We start from the raw sequence: 17,297 nt of genomic DNA, 5'->3' as shown, positions 1-17,297 counted from the left end.
CTATATAGGAGGGAGGGCAAGAGAATCAGGGAAAAATAAGAACCAAGATGGATTACATAAAGGTACAAATTTCCAATGTTGATTGTCTTATACTGTATACCTTAAATGCACTGATAAAATTAATTTTTAAATAAAATAAAAAAGATATCTAGCATCAAAATATTAAAATGGAAAGATAAACCTATTTTCATAGTTGCATGCCTGCAACTCTAGCAACTCAGAGGGCTAAAATAAGAGGATTAAAAATTTGAGGCTACTTAGTGAGGATTTATCTCAAAATTTAGACGAAAGTGGTATCTGGGAATGTGACTCAGAGCACTCTGATTTGAATACCTATTGCTGTAGAAACTCATAGGAGGTTGTATTAATCATTTTCCTGTCACTAGGGCAAGATACATGTCACTCACAAATTAAAAGAAAAGAGGTTTATTTACCTCATAGTTTCCAATAGGTTTAATCCATGGTTGTTTTTTTTTCTAAATTGGAAAGAAAGTGATGGAAGGGTATGGAGCAGGGAAACTGCTCAACCCATGGCAACCAGGGATCATAGAGAGAAAGAAGAGAGAGGAGAAATGGAGAAAAATACAAAACATGTCCCTAATGTTTCATTGATAAGTACATTCACAACTCAGTCACTAAGATTAGAATATGTAGAAATTTTAACACTAGTTGCTTATATTACTTATGTTCTACATTATATTATAATTAGTTTATATAACTAATACAAATAAAGCAAGGCAGGGAGTTTAGCTTTTTCCTCTTTGTCTCATGAAATTATTTCCTATAAGCTCAAGCTTCCTTCTTTCTAATGTTTATATCATGATGAATACAATATATGTCTAAAGTTACATAAGCCACATAATAGGTACTCAGTATATATTTGTTGAACAAATAAATGAGTTAACAGCATATATATGGTAATAATGCTATATATTTGCTTCAATGTGATCTCAACTTGATAGAGAAAGAATTAAAATTAAAATTTTTGTGTTGTAGAAACAAAAAATGAGAACTGTGCTTTTCTGAGGATGAGGATATGAATAGTAAGTGATGACAACAAGGAATGAGAAAACCCTTTGGGAGGAATAAAATGTTAAAACAAAATGGTGTTAAGGCTGCTAAATTATATATATTTATTAAAATTACTGAATTAGTTGTAATATATATTTTGTAGCATGAATATTATACTTTATTTTTTCCCATTGAGTTTATTGGTACCTTTTAGGTATTCAGTATAGTTACATTCATCATTGGGATCTTGTACCTTTATATGATAGGTCTTGGTTCTCATTTTTTCCCCATTAACCTGCCCTCTCTTCACCCCCTCCACCCTTCCCTATTTACAAAAAATTTGTTTCCACTATTTTGTTTTGTCATAATTTTTTTCTTTTCCCTTTTTTCCTTTCCCCTACCCGTCCCCCTTCCCCTACAAATTTAGCCCTTTTCTTCCTATTTCACATTGTCTATTATACCATTTGGGTCTTATTTACACTTTCCATTTTTCACAACAAGAGAAACTAAAAATTATACTTTAATAAAGCATATTTTAAGAAAAGTATGTAGGCACCTGGGTGGCACGCCACAAGAAGGCACAGGGATTCAAGCACCATATGGCAGAGGCTCCCAGGGGCAGACAGCAGTGGAGCACAGAAAGACCATTGTTCTGAGGTTGGGAAGATGGCATAATGATGAATAGCAGAGAGAGGACCTCTCAGAGGCTTATTGTAGAGGAGTTAAGCATGTTGGTAGAGTGAAGACAGTCACTGTAATAAAGATGCAGTGGATTAGAGTGGTTCATGAGTTGTTGGGATCGGCACCTCCTACCTGAAGTTGGACTTGCTGTGGGGGAAGGGTGGGTCAAACCTGCAGTAGAACCATGAAGAGTTCATACCCTAAAGTGGTCAAGGAGCTCAATTCCAGCCTCACATCCAGAAAACCCTGAATTTCAGTGGATTACAGCTAGCTCATTGAGATTAATCAACTCAGATCTGTTTGGTGCCCATGTTATTTACTGGTGACAGCAGACACATGCCTTGAAGGGGACATTTTTTCCCTGTCTTTTCTTTCTTCTGCCTTGTCTTTATTTCTCTCCTTTCTTGTTTCTGATTTTACCTGTTTTGTTTTTTCTTAATTTTTCCTATTTTTATAGGAGTATGAATATTGTTTCTAGTTTTCCTGTTGCTGTCAATTTCTTCTGTTCTTATTTTTGTTCCTTCCTTCTGTCTTTTCTTCCTGCCTTCACCAGTTCCCCCAAGGTTTCCATGCTCTTCCTTTGTCCTCTAGCCTCATATCTAACCTTTCCTTCATCTCCTATTTCTCTAACCTCCTCCCAAATCTTTCTAACTCTTCTTCCCAGATGGTAAACTCACTATATTAAAGGGCTTAATTACTGCAAACATATTTCTGATTGGCTCTAGATTTTGATATACAACTACAAGTCTAGTTCATGTGGATAAAAATGGAAGATTAATAGATACCATGATTTGTCATTTTATAGGCGGTTTGATGCTACTGTTAATGCTGATTTTACTACTTTGATGAAGGTGATGAGATTATTCTAGTCATATTCCTTCCTAGTATAACAAAATTCATATGGCCTAAGGGTCATTACAGACTGAAAGCCCAAAGGCCAGCTAAATGGAAGGCACCTCTGAGAAGTCATCACTATCAAAGGGTAGTAAATACTAGAAATAAAGATACTGGTGATAAGAAATATTCAAGTATTATCCCAGGAATTAAACAAAAAAAATCAACAAAAAATAGAAATGAGTATATACTTAAACAAGATGCAAAATCAGATCTCTAGCTTACCAAAGGAAAATCCACGGGGCTGCAAGGTACACATCCAAAATTCAACCACCTGGACTCATTGAACTGGCAACAAGGGATGTAGCAAAACAGATGAAAGAGCCGCTGGAGGTCCGGGAATTTAGCTCAGTGGTTTGTTGGCCTGTCTTGCAAGCCCAAGGACCCGAGTTCAATCCCTGGTACCAAAAAAAAAAAAAAAAAAAAAAAAAAAGGAGGCTCTGGAAAAAAATCATGTCAGGAATAATTTCTTAGAAACCAATAAAGATAGTGGCTATAATCGGAGACATAATTAATAACTCTAGAACAGACACATATTTAAAAAATATAGAGGAGCTGAGAAAAATGATAAAAACCATGAATACCCAGTATAGGAAAGACTTTGAAATCATGAAACACATCCAAGAAGATAGCCCAGAGATTATAAATTTCATTAAAACATTTTATAGCAAAATAAGTGAAGGTGAGGACAGAATTTCAGATACAGAAGAACAGATTGTGGTTAGTGATCAATAAAAGAAAGATTTAATCTTTGGCCAGTTGAAACCTAGTTTTCCCAGTACCAATTAATAAATCTTTCCTCCAGTGAGGGTGTTTGGCTCCTTTGCTGAAGATGTGGTGCCTGAGTGCGTCTGGAGTTGTTTCTGCATATTTGAGTCTTTTCCACTGGTCCTCAGGTCTGATTCTTTGCCAGTACTGTGCTGTTTTTATCACAGTAGCTTTGTTTTATAGATTCAATTTGGGAATGTGATACCCCCTACCTCCTCTATATTGCCTAAATTTTCTTTTAGTATTCTAGGTCTCTTCCTGTTGCAAATGAAATTTAAATTGATTTCTTCAAGATCCTCAAGATCTGTGTCCTATCCTGCTGGCATTTCAATTGGGATTGCATTGAATCTACATAGCAGCTTTGGAAGTATGGCCATTTTCACTGTGTTGATTGTTCCTACCCATGAGGAAGGGATGTTTTTACATTTTCTGATAGCCTCTCCAATCTCCTTTTTCAGAGTGTTATAGTTTTCACAGTAGAGGTGTTTGACTTCTTTTGTAAGGTTGATTCCTAGATATTTCAATATTTTGGATCCTCTTGTGAAAGGAATTAATTGCCCATTTCTCTCTCACTGAGTCTGTTTTTCATGTACAGAAAAGCTACTAATTTTTTAGTATTAATCTGGTATCCAGCTACTTTACCATATTTGGTTGTTAAGTGTAGAAGACCTTTGGTAGAATTACTGGGTTCTTCCATATAGAGTATCATGCCATCTGCAAATAATAGCAATTTGACTTCTTCATTTCCTATCTTTTATCATTTTTTTCCCTTTGTCTTATCTAATTGATGTGGCTATTTTTTCCCAAAACTATACTGAACAGGAGTAGTAATAGTGGGCATCATAGTCTTGTTCCTGATTTTATTGTAAAGGATTTCCGTTTTTGACCATTTAGTATGATATTGGTTGTTGGTTTTTCATAGATGGCTTTTATCAGATCATGGTAGAGACCATCTATTCCAATTTTCTGTAGGATTTTTATTATGAATGCATATTGAATTCTATGAAATGCTTTTTCTGCATCTATTGAGATGATTGTATGGTTTTTACCCTTGGCTCTATTATTAGAGTGTATTATATTTATTGATTTGAGAATGTTCAACCATCCCTGCACCCCTTGAATGAGTCACACTTGGTCAGGGTGTATAATCTTGATGATCTTCTGCATTCTATTTGCCATAATCCTATTAAGGATTTTTGAATTTATGTTCATTAGTGAGACTGGCCTATAGTTCTCTTTTTCAGCTGAGTCTCTGCTTTGGGGATCAAGGTGAAGCTTGCTTCCAGGAATGAATTTGGGAGTATTGTTTCCTTTTCAATTTTACTGAAAAGTTTAAACAGTAGTGGCAATAGTTCCTCTCTAAATTTTTTGTAGAATTCAGCAAAGAAGCCATCAGGCTTCAGGATTTACTTAGTAGGAAATTTTTAATTACATTTTCAATTTCATTAGTTGATATTGGGTCATTTAGAATTTTAGGTCATCTTCATTCTTTGTTAATATGAATTAGGAATCTTTCCATTTCTTCTATATTTTCCATCTTATTGGAGCAATGGTTCTAAAAGTAGGTATTTATGATCCTATGTATTTCTCCTGAGTCCCTTGTAATTTTAACCATTTCTTTTCTAATTGTCTGGATTTTGGCCTTTTATTTCCCTTTTTATAAGATTGGCTAAGGATTTGTCAATATTGTTTATTCTTACAAAGGAACAACTCTTGGCTTTGCTGATTTTTTGTATCTTTCTTTTAGTCTCCATTACTGTGATTTCTGCTTTGATCTTTACAATTTCATCCCTGATATGAGCTTTGAATTTATCCTGCTCTTCTTTTTTTAGAAGCTTGAGTTTCAGCCTAAGATTGTTTAATTGTACTCACTCAGTTTTCTTAATATGCATATTCAATGCTATGAATTTCCATCATAAGTCTGCTTTCATTGTTTCCCATAGATTCGGATATTTTGTATTGTCACTGTCATTTAACTATAGGAACTGTTTGATTTCTTCTTTAATGCCCTCTGTGATCCATTGGTTATTCAGAACTGTGTTGTTCAATTTCTATGTTTATGAAATTCTTGCAGTTTCTTTTTCTACTGACCTCCAATTTCATCACACTATATTCTGATAATATACAGGGGATCACTTCAGTTCCTTTGCACTTACTTAGACATGTCCTATGAGTGAGTATTTGCTCTATTTTGGAAAATGACCCATGTGCAGCTGAAAAGAATCTGTATTCTGACTTTGTGGTGTGGAACACTCTGTAAACATCTGCTAAGTACATTAGTTCAAGATTCTGATTGAGTTATCATATTTTGCTGTTTTTAAAATTGAGTTTATTGGTACATTTTAGGTATACAGTATGGTTACATACATTATTGGGATCTTGTACCTTTACATGACAGGTCTTGGTTCTCATTTCTTCCCTATTCCCCTGCTCTCCCTTCACTCTCTCCTCCTCTCCCCATTTACAAACACTTTATTTCCATTTTTTATTTCCCCTATTATTTTCTTTTCTCTTATTACTTTTCTACTACCTTTCCATTCCCTATGCCTTTAGCCATTTTCTTCTCATTTCATATTGTCAATTATCTCTAGGATCTTATGCACTACTATACTTTTTCACACTGGAGAAACTATTCGGTATTTACACATGTGGGACTAATTTATTTCACTTAGGAGTATATCCTCAATATGTATCCATTTTCCTATGAATGAACCTAATTTTTCATTATTTATTGCTGAGTAGTATTCCATTTTATAGAAAAAACCACATCTTCTTTATCCAGTTTCCAACTGATGTGAAAACTGGCTGTTTCCAAGTTTTATCTATTACAAAATGTGCTGCTATAAACATAGGTGCGCATATATCACTATGGTATGATTATTTTAATTCTTTTGGAAAGATTCCCAGCAGAGCTATGGCTGGGTCAAATGGAACCTCTAGTCCCAGCTCTTTGAGGTATCTCCACATTGATTAACATAGTGGTTGCACCAGTCTGCACTCCCACCAACAATGGAGAAGGGTTGCTTTCTCCGCACAACCCCTCCACCATTTGTTATTGTGTGATTTCTTGATAGCAGCCATTATTTCTGGGGTGAGGTGGAATCTCAGTGTTGTTTTCATCTGCATCTCTCAAATGACCAGTGATGTGGAATATTTTTTTCATATATTTACTTACTGCTTTTACTTGTTTTTCTGAGAACTGTCTGTTCATTTCAGATGCCCATTTTTGAATTGTGTCTTTATATTTGGGGGGCCTGATTGCTTTGAGTTCTTTATATATTCTAGATAATAGTCCTTTTGAGGAGCAGCTGGTAAAAATTAAGAAACATGAAAAAACAAATAAGCATTACTACAATTGTAGTGGGGAATCTAAATACCCCACTTTCACAAATAGACTGAGAGACAACCTACAATGTGGGAAAAATTTTTACCAGCTGCTCCTCATATTTTGCTGTTTATTTTCTATCTAGGTGATCTATCTGTGACAGTGGGGTATTGTCCCCCATTACTATTGTGTTAGTGCTTATTTGAATTTTTACATCTCTTAGTACTTGTTTTATATAGCTGAGTTAAGTATTGTTTGGTGCATAAATGTTTGTGATTGTAATCACTTCCTCTTGGATTTTTCCCTTTACAAGGAAGTGGTGTAGATAATGATAAATCATTTCTAGATTGGCCAAATGTCAGTAAGATTTCATTACTATTTTTGCATCGCCAATTCATTTTTTGTTTTGTTTTGTTTTGGTACCGGGGATAGAACTTGGGTCCTGTTGCTTGCAAGGCAGGCAGTGGAACCACTGAGCTAAAAATCTCCAGCCCCAATTCATTCTTAAATATATTAAAAGTAATTTTTAAACTTATAAATCAAAAGTCTGTAGTAAATGCTTCTATTGCTGAACATACCTGCATTTGGTGGTTGAAATTCTTTTTTCTACATTAAAAGTTACTGTATTTCATAACATATTCAATTTTATTATATATTTTTACTGGTTGAGAAAGTTCGTAAGTAGAATTTAAGTAGTTAAAAAAGTGAAGTTCAATATTTCACAGTTCTAATTAGGAACATGATTTACAATTTTCAAAATTTTATAAAGTTAAGTGAATTTTAAATTTATAGAAATGAGGTAGAGACAGAGGCCCCTTATTGTCACATACACACACACACAGTACCAGTTATATGCTATTAAATAACTTTAGTACTATAATAATAAAAATTATGTTCCCTTTCAGTAATATGCTATTTCAAATTCATAGAGAAGACAAAAACATGTTCTTTCACAAAGAAGGCATAAAAATTATCATTGAACATTTATAGAGGAAATGTTCATATTTTGTCATTTTTTTCTATTAGGGTAGTGTTAATTTCCTTTCACTATTTATTTTAATAAGGATATTGAGATTTATTTTCAACTAAAAGAAAATACACAGCACTGTGTGATTACTTGAAATATAATACAGTAATTAGAAAAGGTGCACAGAATTTTTATGGAGTTTTCACTTGGTCGTGTTATTATTTTGAAGGTTGCTTTGCATTGGCCAAATTCCAACCACTGAAGCAACATCTGTTACTAACAAGGTTTTTCTATCCTTTGAATTCAAAGTGCATAACACAACACAGTTATTTAGGACTTTGGCAAATATTGTATATTTTTCTATCACATGGGTAACTACTAAACATGTCAAAGTAACAATTTGAGAAAGAAAGATATAATTTGAAACAGAATGAAAAACTTTTGATCTACATCATTTACATTTTTGTATTGAGTTAAAAGAATGGAAATTATAAAATTTTATCCAATTCTCAGCATGTCACAGTCAGCATGGTATGCTTGAAATTACCACTGCATACTTAAAATGTGAACTTTGTTTTAGCTTGGCCATATGAATAAGAGATGCTTTTATACAGTGTATGCTATTTAACAGAGACACTCCCAGACAAAGGCTTTTGCAAACAAATCCATGAAAGTGTTTGTATTCTAAAGGTTTTACTATGCATTTGTGTTTGGGGTAAAAAATAATAGGATAAGATACACAGATCCTGTCAGAGGCTTGGGGGAACTGAGGAAACTGGTTCACTCAGCCATAACATCTACACACTTTATTTTCTAAATAAGAACATACAAGAAAAATTATTTTTTAAAAAGAAAATATTTTGATTTGCAGTTCCGATGACAATCTCCCAATCTAATAATTTACCAGTTACTTCCATTTTTCCTCTCCTCATTTGGAATATTATTTCTGCAATTATTATCTATAAATTTTATTAGTATTTTGAAAGAAAAATTAAAATGCCTCTGAAAATGCTTGCAGTCATGTAAAAACAAACACTAGGTATTTGGACTGCAAATCTTAGATTTTGTGTTGTATTTGCTAAAGTAATGGCATATATTCTGGCCCTCACTCATGCTTAGTTTCATGAGAAACATCCTCAAACCAAATAATTAAGAAGACAATGCGTGAATTGGTAAGAATGCCTATGATTGTTGATGGATCTATGATCAAAGGCAATCTGATTCCAAACAGATAAATAAAACAACAGTTTTGCATGAAATTCAAAGTTGCCTAAATCAAGTATATAACTTAATGCCCTGTTGTCGTGCAAATCCAATGAGATGTTAAAAGCACAGGTTTATAGACCTTACCTCAGACCTACTGAATGAGAATCTCAAGGGAGAGATTTAAATTTTTAAATTATTGAACAAGGTATTTAGAAAACATCATTATAGCACAAATGATATACCAAAGAAATACTGCATTATAATTTGTAGGAGGCATGCATTTTACTGTCTAAGCCAGGATACTTTGAGAGAGAAAAAGGTTACTATAAAAATTATGCTAGAACAATAGGCATAGATAGGGTTGTACTGGGGAAATGAAATCAATTGGCAATCTAATATTACTTCAAATACCTCTACCACTATGGAAGTCTACTTCCAAAGTGGTACATCTATTGATACATCATTATCAGTCAAAGTCCGTAATTTTCATTAGTATTTATTCAGGCTGTTGTACATTCTGAGTTTTGATAAATATACAATGATTATATTGTTTAATATTGAACCATTATAGTATCATTCAGAGTAGTTTTACTCCCCTAAAAATCCTTTATGCTCCACTATTCATCTCTGCCATTGCCCTAACACCTGGGTATTACAGTTCTTATTTACCGTCTCTCTTCTTTGTCTTCTCCAAAACATTATTTAATTATGTTCACACAATATGTTGCCTTTTCAGGTTGGCTGCTTTCACTTAGGAATATTGACTTGAATTTTCTCCATATTTTTGTGTGGCTTGATAGCATATTTCTTTTTAGCAATGAGTAATATGGCGATGTCTGGATTCATCACGTTTACATATATTTTTACCTACTGGAGTACATTTTCGTTGCATCCCAGTTTTGGCCATTATGAATAAATCTTATCTAACCAGGCATGTGTAGGTTTTTCTATGGTGGTAAAATGTTAATGCATTTTTGTAAATACTAAGGAATATGATTGCTGGGTCATGACATAATTATGAAAAGATCACAAACTCTATTATAATGTGACTGTATTTTTGCATTCTCCCCAAAAATGAATGAGCACTCCTATTGTTCCACATCCTCTCCATTAACTTGTAAAATCACTGTTCTGAGTTTTTGACCATTATAATAAGTGTGTAGTGGTATCTGGTTGTTTTCTTAGTTTGTAATTCCATAATGATATATGTTGAACCTTTTAATATGTTTATTTAACCTTCTGGATATCTTTTTCTGATAGGATGTCTGTTCAGACCTTTTGCACATTTTTCATTCAGTTTATTTTCTTTCTATTGTTTTAAGGATATTTTATATAATTTGTATGTCTTTTATCAAATGTAGTCTTCTCAAATATTTTCTCCCAATTTATAGCTTGTCTTCATATTTTTGTTATTGTCTTTCAGATATCAGAATTTTTAATTATAATTTTTCTAGCTTCCTAAGGTAGAAGCCTAGCTTGTTGATTTAAAATTAACCTCTTCTCTAATGTAGGCATTTGGTGCAGTTTCTGTCTACGCACTGCTTTTAGTACATTTTACAAATTCCAATAAATTGCATTTTCATGTGGATTTAGTTCAAATTTTAAAATTTTATCTTAATATTTCTTCTTCAAACATATTTCATTAATAAGTATGTTATTTAATCTTCAAGTATTTCAGGATTTCTCAGATATCATTTTGTAAATGATTTTCAACTTAATTCCTTTGCATGTGGGTCCCACTCCCACCCTTTATGACTGGGTCCTTCTGGATATTTAACTTTAAGAATTGTATACACTGAGCCTCCACAGATTCTTTGATTTCATTTCAGATTTTCCTACCTAGGAACCAGTTTCCGAGGTTAATTTATTTAGGGGTTTCAGCTCTAGTAAATTGTAGTCCTCTGTAACTGCTTGTCTGCCTCTGAAAATTTGGGGCCAGGGTAGTGGCAGTGGTTTTCCCTGTCACATCTCTCATGATCTAAGAACTACTGATTTGTCAGTTTATTTTGTTTTTCTTTACTTATTAGGTAGAGTTTTAACTTCTAAATTCTTTGTATATCAGACCAGAAACCATATATCTGAATATTATTTATTTGAAAATGTTTCCATTTTCAAAACACAAGTGGAATTTTTAGTTGAATCCATTCTACTACACTACAAATTGACCTAAACTTTTTAATCAGCTCAAGCATCTTGGGAAAGAAAATCCACCAGATGATATAGATTCTCTTTTTATGCAGTGAAGTCTAGATCCTAAAGCTATGGAATAGAGTGTTTTACACCATAGCACTTATAGATAAATTTCTTGAAGTCTCTAGAGGCTTTGCAAATGATCCACAGGTGTAGTTAGTTTGAACAAACAGATGTTCTTGAAGACTGATGTGCAAATTGAATTTTTGTTAATTGAATCTTATTTTGAATTCATTTTTAAAGAACTAGCTATTTAAAGTACCCCTTTGGTGAATCATTTTGTAGAATGAATAACAGCTCCCTAATTTAACTTTTTTGAAAATGCAAATTTTCACATGTGGCAGTTTCTTAAAACTATGCACCAAGTCTAAGCTTATGTAGGAAGCATAGCAAACTTAAGGTTCTTAGGAACAATACAACTTAATTTTCTATACTGAATGAAGATGATATCTATACATAATTCAATACAATCTATAATGACAGTGTTATGTTTGGAAAAAGAAATAACCTAGAATTATAGGCTTGAAAAATAGCAGGGATTTGAAAGAATATAAATAAACTGTATGTTAGTATCAAATAATATAATATTAAAAATACAATTTAAATAACACTGCTCTGGTTTTAAGATACTATAGATATAACATAGGGCCCAGGGATAAGCATTTGTATCAAATATTCTTCATTGTCTAATATGGTAGTCAATAAACTACCTATGTCTATTTAAATTAATTATAATTAAATTCAGCTCTGCTGTGGTACTACTCACATTTCAAATGGCTGTCATATAGAATAACAAAGATAATAAAAATGTTTCCTTTTCTTGAAATGTTCTACATCATAGCGCTAGCACTGTAGTAATTCTCGTGACAGGTAATATAAATAAACATCAGTATAATTACAAGAAGACCCTCCTCAGAGAGAGTGTCTTGGGCACTAAGATTTTAGGACTCACCAGAGAAGTAACTTTGTGAGATATTAGTTTATTAATTGCTATAGGTGCTATCAAGAGCCTTTTTGCTGTAAAGTACGAAGTCTTGTCTCTTTCTCATCAACTTTTATCACAGATAGCAATTTCATGCTTCTGCTTTATATATATGACTATTAAGCAGAGAGAGAAGGCTCTATGGGTCACAAGTGAAAATTAGTTTCATTATTTTATAAGCACACCTCAAAAGCTGCATAAGCAACCATATATTTTCTATAGAGGGTGAAAATAGAATTGATAAAATGGAAGTCAAGTAATGACTTCTACTTGTAACATTTACTCAGTAAATTTATCAGAAGGCATGAAATGTGTTATTGGATTCATATATTGCATTAAAATATTATAAAACCTCAGAAATGCTCAACACACATTTCTCAGAACTTTAGTGAATAGAACTAACATTCCCTCTTCCTTGTATTATAAATAATTAATTGAAATGCAATAGTCCCTAATTAGGATGAGAGAGGTCCCATTTGACTCAGCTATTTCCCTGATGGGTATATTTCTGAAAGAATTAAGAGCATCATACCACAATGCTATATGCACACTCATGTTTACAGTGATACAGATTTAATAGCTAAATCTTGGAAAAAAACCAAATGCACATTAACTGATGAATGGATGAATGATATGTCTTTTTCATATACAATGGGGTATTACTCAGCCATAAAGAAAGATGAACTTGAGATACTTACAGCTATATGGATGCAACTTGAGACTATACACTTAAGAGAAATAAATCAGACACACATGTGTAAATATCACATTGTTTCTCTGGTGTGAAAAACTGATAGGGTAAACAAGGACCAAATTTTTATTGGTACTTTTTAGGTATACAGTACAGTTAGATTCATCATTGGGGTCTTGTAACGTTAAGTGACAGGTCTTAGTTCTCAAATTTTATAGTACGTAATATGAAATAGGAAGATATTTTTCAACAGAAAGAGAAACTATGAAGAGGAGAAAAAAAAAGGAAAGGAAAAGAAAAAATGAAAAAAGGGAGGAAAATTGGAAACAAACCTTTTGTAAATAAGGAAGGAAGGGAGAGTAAAAAGGGGGAAGTGAATGGGACAAAAAAATGAATCACAATATACCAGGTACATTATGTAAATTTAAATTATACAGATTAAATTAATTTAAAAATATAATAGCCAAGATATAAGTTTCCAATGATGAATGTAACTGTACTGTATATCTAAAAAGTACCAATAAATCAATAAGGAAAAAATATATAATAGCCAAGAATCTAACTATTCTGTGCCTCATTTTCTCTATAAAATAGGTGCAATAATAGCTCCCATTTCAGTGAAGTGTTTTGCAGATTAATTGATAGATATAAAAACTTGCAACAGTACTAACTACACATATCAAGTAAAATCTTAAAAGTTTTCAACAATTACTCTTGTTATTCTCATTAAGAGCAATATAAAATTATTTTTACATCTGGACATAAAACTAATCTTGCTAAAATTGTAGTTCTTTTGTCTGTATTGTGTTGTTTTAAATTAAGTTCTACCATGTCCCACAATCCTAATAGACTCAGAATACCTGAGATCTGGCCTATATCTGTTCTGTGCTTTTCATTTTTCAGATTAGTCAACGAATGTATTTAGTGAACCTAAGAAATCTGGAGTCACAGGATTGGACAAGCCCTTGAAACTCTGGAGGAATTTTAAATGTTTATAAAAGTAAAAAGTATTTATATTGATCTATGTTTGAAAAAAATATATATATATATATTTAAAGGACTGCTCTTGCAGTAAATATCTAAATATGAAATGACAAGACTCATAACATTTTGTTTCTCTAATGCAGCCTTTGATAAGCCTGATGGGTAGGACTATAGGCTAAACGTTACTTTCTTGGTTCAATTATTTACTAGACATTTTTTTTATTTCTGACAAGGATTATGTTTTCATTTTTATTATTCTTGGAATTGTTTTCCAAGACTGCAGCTAGTAGTTCATCTAGCACCTGCATGCTTATGGTCATCCTTCCTTGGTGAAGTCAGTGATTCTGACAGGATGTGTATTTTTCACTCTATACTATATAAGTCTACACATATTTGACTGGAAAGAAGTATGATGTGTTATTGTGGTTGTGACAGGTAAAGCTTTGCGAACAAACTTTTAGGCCAGACTGGCTGATAGTATACCAAGCTTCTAGTAAAATAGATTAAAAATCTAAAGAAAATAACCATAGTATAATGTAAATTATAATTTAGTATTTTTAAATCAAACACTCACATTCAAAATACATTTAAATATTGGGTAACTCAATGGAGTACAGTCTGAATAGCTTCCAAAGAAACTATTTGATATATAATAGGCTTCTTGTTTCCAATATTTTTTGTCTCCTATAGACTCATAACTAAAGATTTTCATTATGCATGTTCCCTGGGAGCTGCCTCCCACTCACCATTTAGCTGCTCTTGTGGTCCCATTCTCCACCCACCTAACTCTGCTTGGGCTTTTCCTGCTGCTTTTTATGCTTTTCCTTCTGCTCCTTCCCAAAGTTTCCAATGCTTTTTTCTGCTAAAGATTTAATGCTTCCTTTGTCTCAAGCAATGACTGAAGAAGCAAGTGAATTGGATAAGTGAGAGATAGAAGACATGAATATTATTTCCTAAACCTTTCTGTAATCTTATGACTGCTTTTGCCAGACTAGTTGGAAATCCTTGCTCTTTTTACTTCTGCATTAACATGTACTATCATGCATTTGTTTTTCTAGCATTATTATGTTGCAGGCTGAAAAACAACATGAAGCACTTTTTTAAGGTCCATTTAGAGACAATCTTCAAAGAAAAATTCATTTTAATTCACTCTATCACCTACACTATTCCCAACCTGATAATGGAATGAAAATCACATAGAAGCTTTTTAATAATACAGACATTAAGGGAGCCAGAATCAGAATCTGTAGAGTGGCACCCTGTATATCTGATTTTTTCCTGTGTCCCAAGTGGACTCTTTAGTCTAGGAACAGATATCTAGATTCTCACTGATTCATGGTCCCTAGATGCCTCTCTCAAAAATGTAGAGATACGAGAGAAAGTCGTGGACAAATTGCCCACATTTAACATGCTTGATATTTCCCTAGATAATCACATATAATTGAAAATTCATTTGTTAATTTTTCAAAATTTTCATATTCAAACACAAACAGTCCCAAGCAAACAAAGAAGAGGGGATGGTTAACAGATTTGTTTCTTAGTTTAGCAATGAAAAAAGAAGGTGAAGAAGAAGATGAGGAGGTGGAAAAAAGGAGGAGGAGAAATAGTGTCCAATAAAGTAGCAGAAAAGTTATAGCAACCAGACTGCTGATAAAAACATATTGAGATTTCAGGGAAAAAAATGGTGGAAGGAAGAGTGGCAACAACTCAGCTTCTCTCATATTCAGAATACAGGCACTGCAAAAAAATACTGGAAGAATATAAAAAAGTAGATCCCTGAGAACCAAGAAAGAAGTGACAGCAAAATTAAGAACAGAGTAATTGAAGAGGCAGAACACAACACAAAGAAGGGACCAAAGCAACCGGGATTCTCCCCAACTCCTGGCTTGCAGTTGATGGAAAAGTAAACTGAATCTGCAGAAAGAAAATCAATGTCAGAGACTCTAGGAGCCCTTAGAGAGAAATGTGGTTGTGAAAGAGACTTGTAGTTGCTGTGATCTGCAGGGTCCATACAAGGTTTTGCTTCCATGGTAATCCTTCCACAAGCACCAGTTGTTGAGTGATTCCAGTTCAGATGCCTGCCATATTCAGTAAGAGAGAGAGAGAGAGAGAGAAAGAGAGGGTTTAGTTTTGTGCCATTCTGGGAAAGGGTTGATTGTTTGGACCCAGTACTCACAATAGCCATGGGATGGCTTTACTTCAGTGTTCTTTCCCAGTGTTACCCTCCCTCAGTGACTGCTTGAGAGATAGCTGTGGTTAGGGAGTGGGCTTGAAAGAAATTCCTGAGAGGTTTGTGCTTGGTGAAAATATACACACACATTCCTCACTGTGGAAAGAGAACAGACACAGCTTGAGTTGTTCTGGATTAGAAAGTCTCAGCACTGGAGCCCGCAACCTACTGCTTTCTGGTACCTGCATCCAGCATAGATCTGGGGTCTGACTGCCTTCTTATTCATCCAGTGTTACCAGGGTCAAGTCTTTTCTTAGACACTGTCATAGCCTAGGAAATGCAGAGGGGTCTTGGAGAAAACCAAGATTTGCTATACCCCAAATTGTAGTTCCCACAGAAAAATCATACATTCAAAATCACAGAGAATTTTTTTTCTTTTGCTTCATCCTCTTTTGGGTTTTTTTCATTTCTTCTTTCTTCTTCACTAGTTTATGAGGAATTGAAAATTTTTCCTTTGTCATTTTTACCTGTCTTTTCTTCTATTTGTTTTTCTTGCTTTTTTTCTATCCTCTTTTCTAATTTTTCCCTTTATTGTTTTCTGTTATTTTTCACTGTAGTTTCATTTTATCTTTACTTCTCAGTTTATTCTGTTACCTTTACCTATGTCTAGAAATACTGTTATACTCCCTAATAGGATCCCTTATCCTACTTGCTTCTCCTCATATTCTATAGCTTAAGGTGTCAAGTTTTTCTTCTTACATTTCACCCATACTGAGTCCTTATGTATTTAATAGTATAACCAGTAAGCTTTATTAATTTTTTCATAGTTATCTCTATATAAAATTACTTTTGAATTCTTTTCCACAATTATTGGAGATATGGGTGCCACATTAGTGTGTATTAGTGGTAAGTCAATACATGGGTGGTCTTAGTGCTTACATTATAGTTTAAGGGTTTTTCTTCTGTAGGATTAAGAAAGATAAATGAATGAATTTTAGGGTATCGTAATATTCAACTTGTCTTGGACAAAATTACAAAGAGTGATATGCTTGGTATTGCCAGAGTCACATAATTGTTGCTATTAGTAGGATTGCTCTATGAAGCAATACCCAGATTATTTTTGTAACATTAACAACACTAGTGCACATTCCCAGAAAACTCAGTGTTGGGCAAATTACACTACATTATCCCCTCCCAAATGAACTGAGTTTGTCAGGTCTTCGGGCAGAGTCAAAGGACTATAGTTATCTCCAAAGTATATCACTGAAAAGTGATTGACTAAAGAGATCTCTATACTAACAACAAAATCTTTCCACAAACCTCATCACACAACAAAACAAAACAGCTGGGGATTTAGCTCAGCGGTTCGGTGGCCTGCCTTGCAAGCGCAAGGACCCGAGTTCAATCCCCGGTACAAAAAAAAAAAAA

This window comes from Fukomys damarensis, unplaced genomic scaffold (assembly GCF_012274545.1).
Source record: "Fukomys damarensis isolate Sample0158 unplaced genomic scaffold, DMR_v1.0_HiC HiC_scaffold_39, whole genome shotgun sequence".
NCBI lineage: Eukaryota > Metazoa > Chordata > Mammalia > Rodentia > Bathyergidae > Fukomys > Fukomys damarensis.
Note: the sequence above shows the minus strand (reverse complement) of the source record.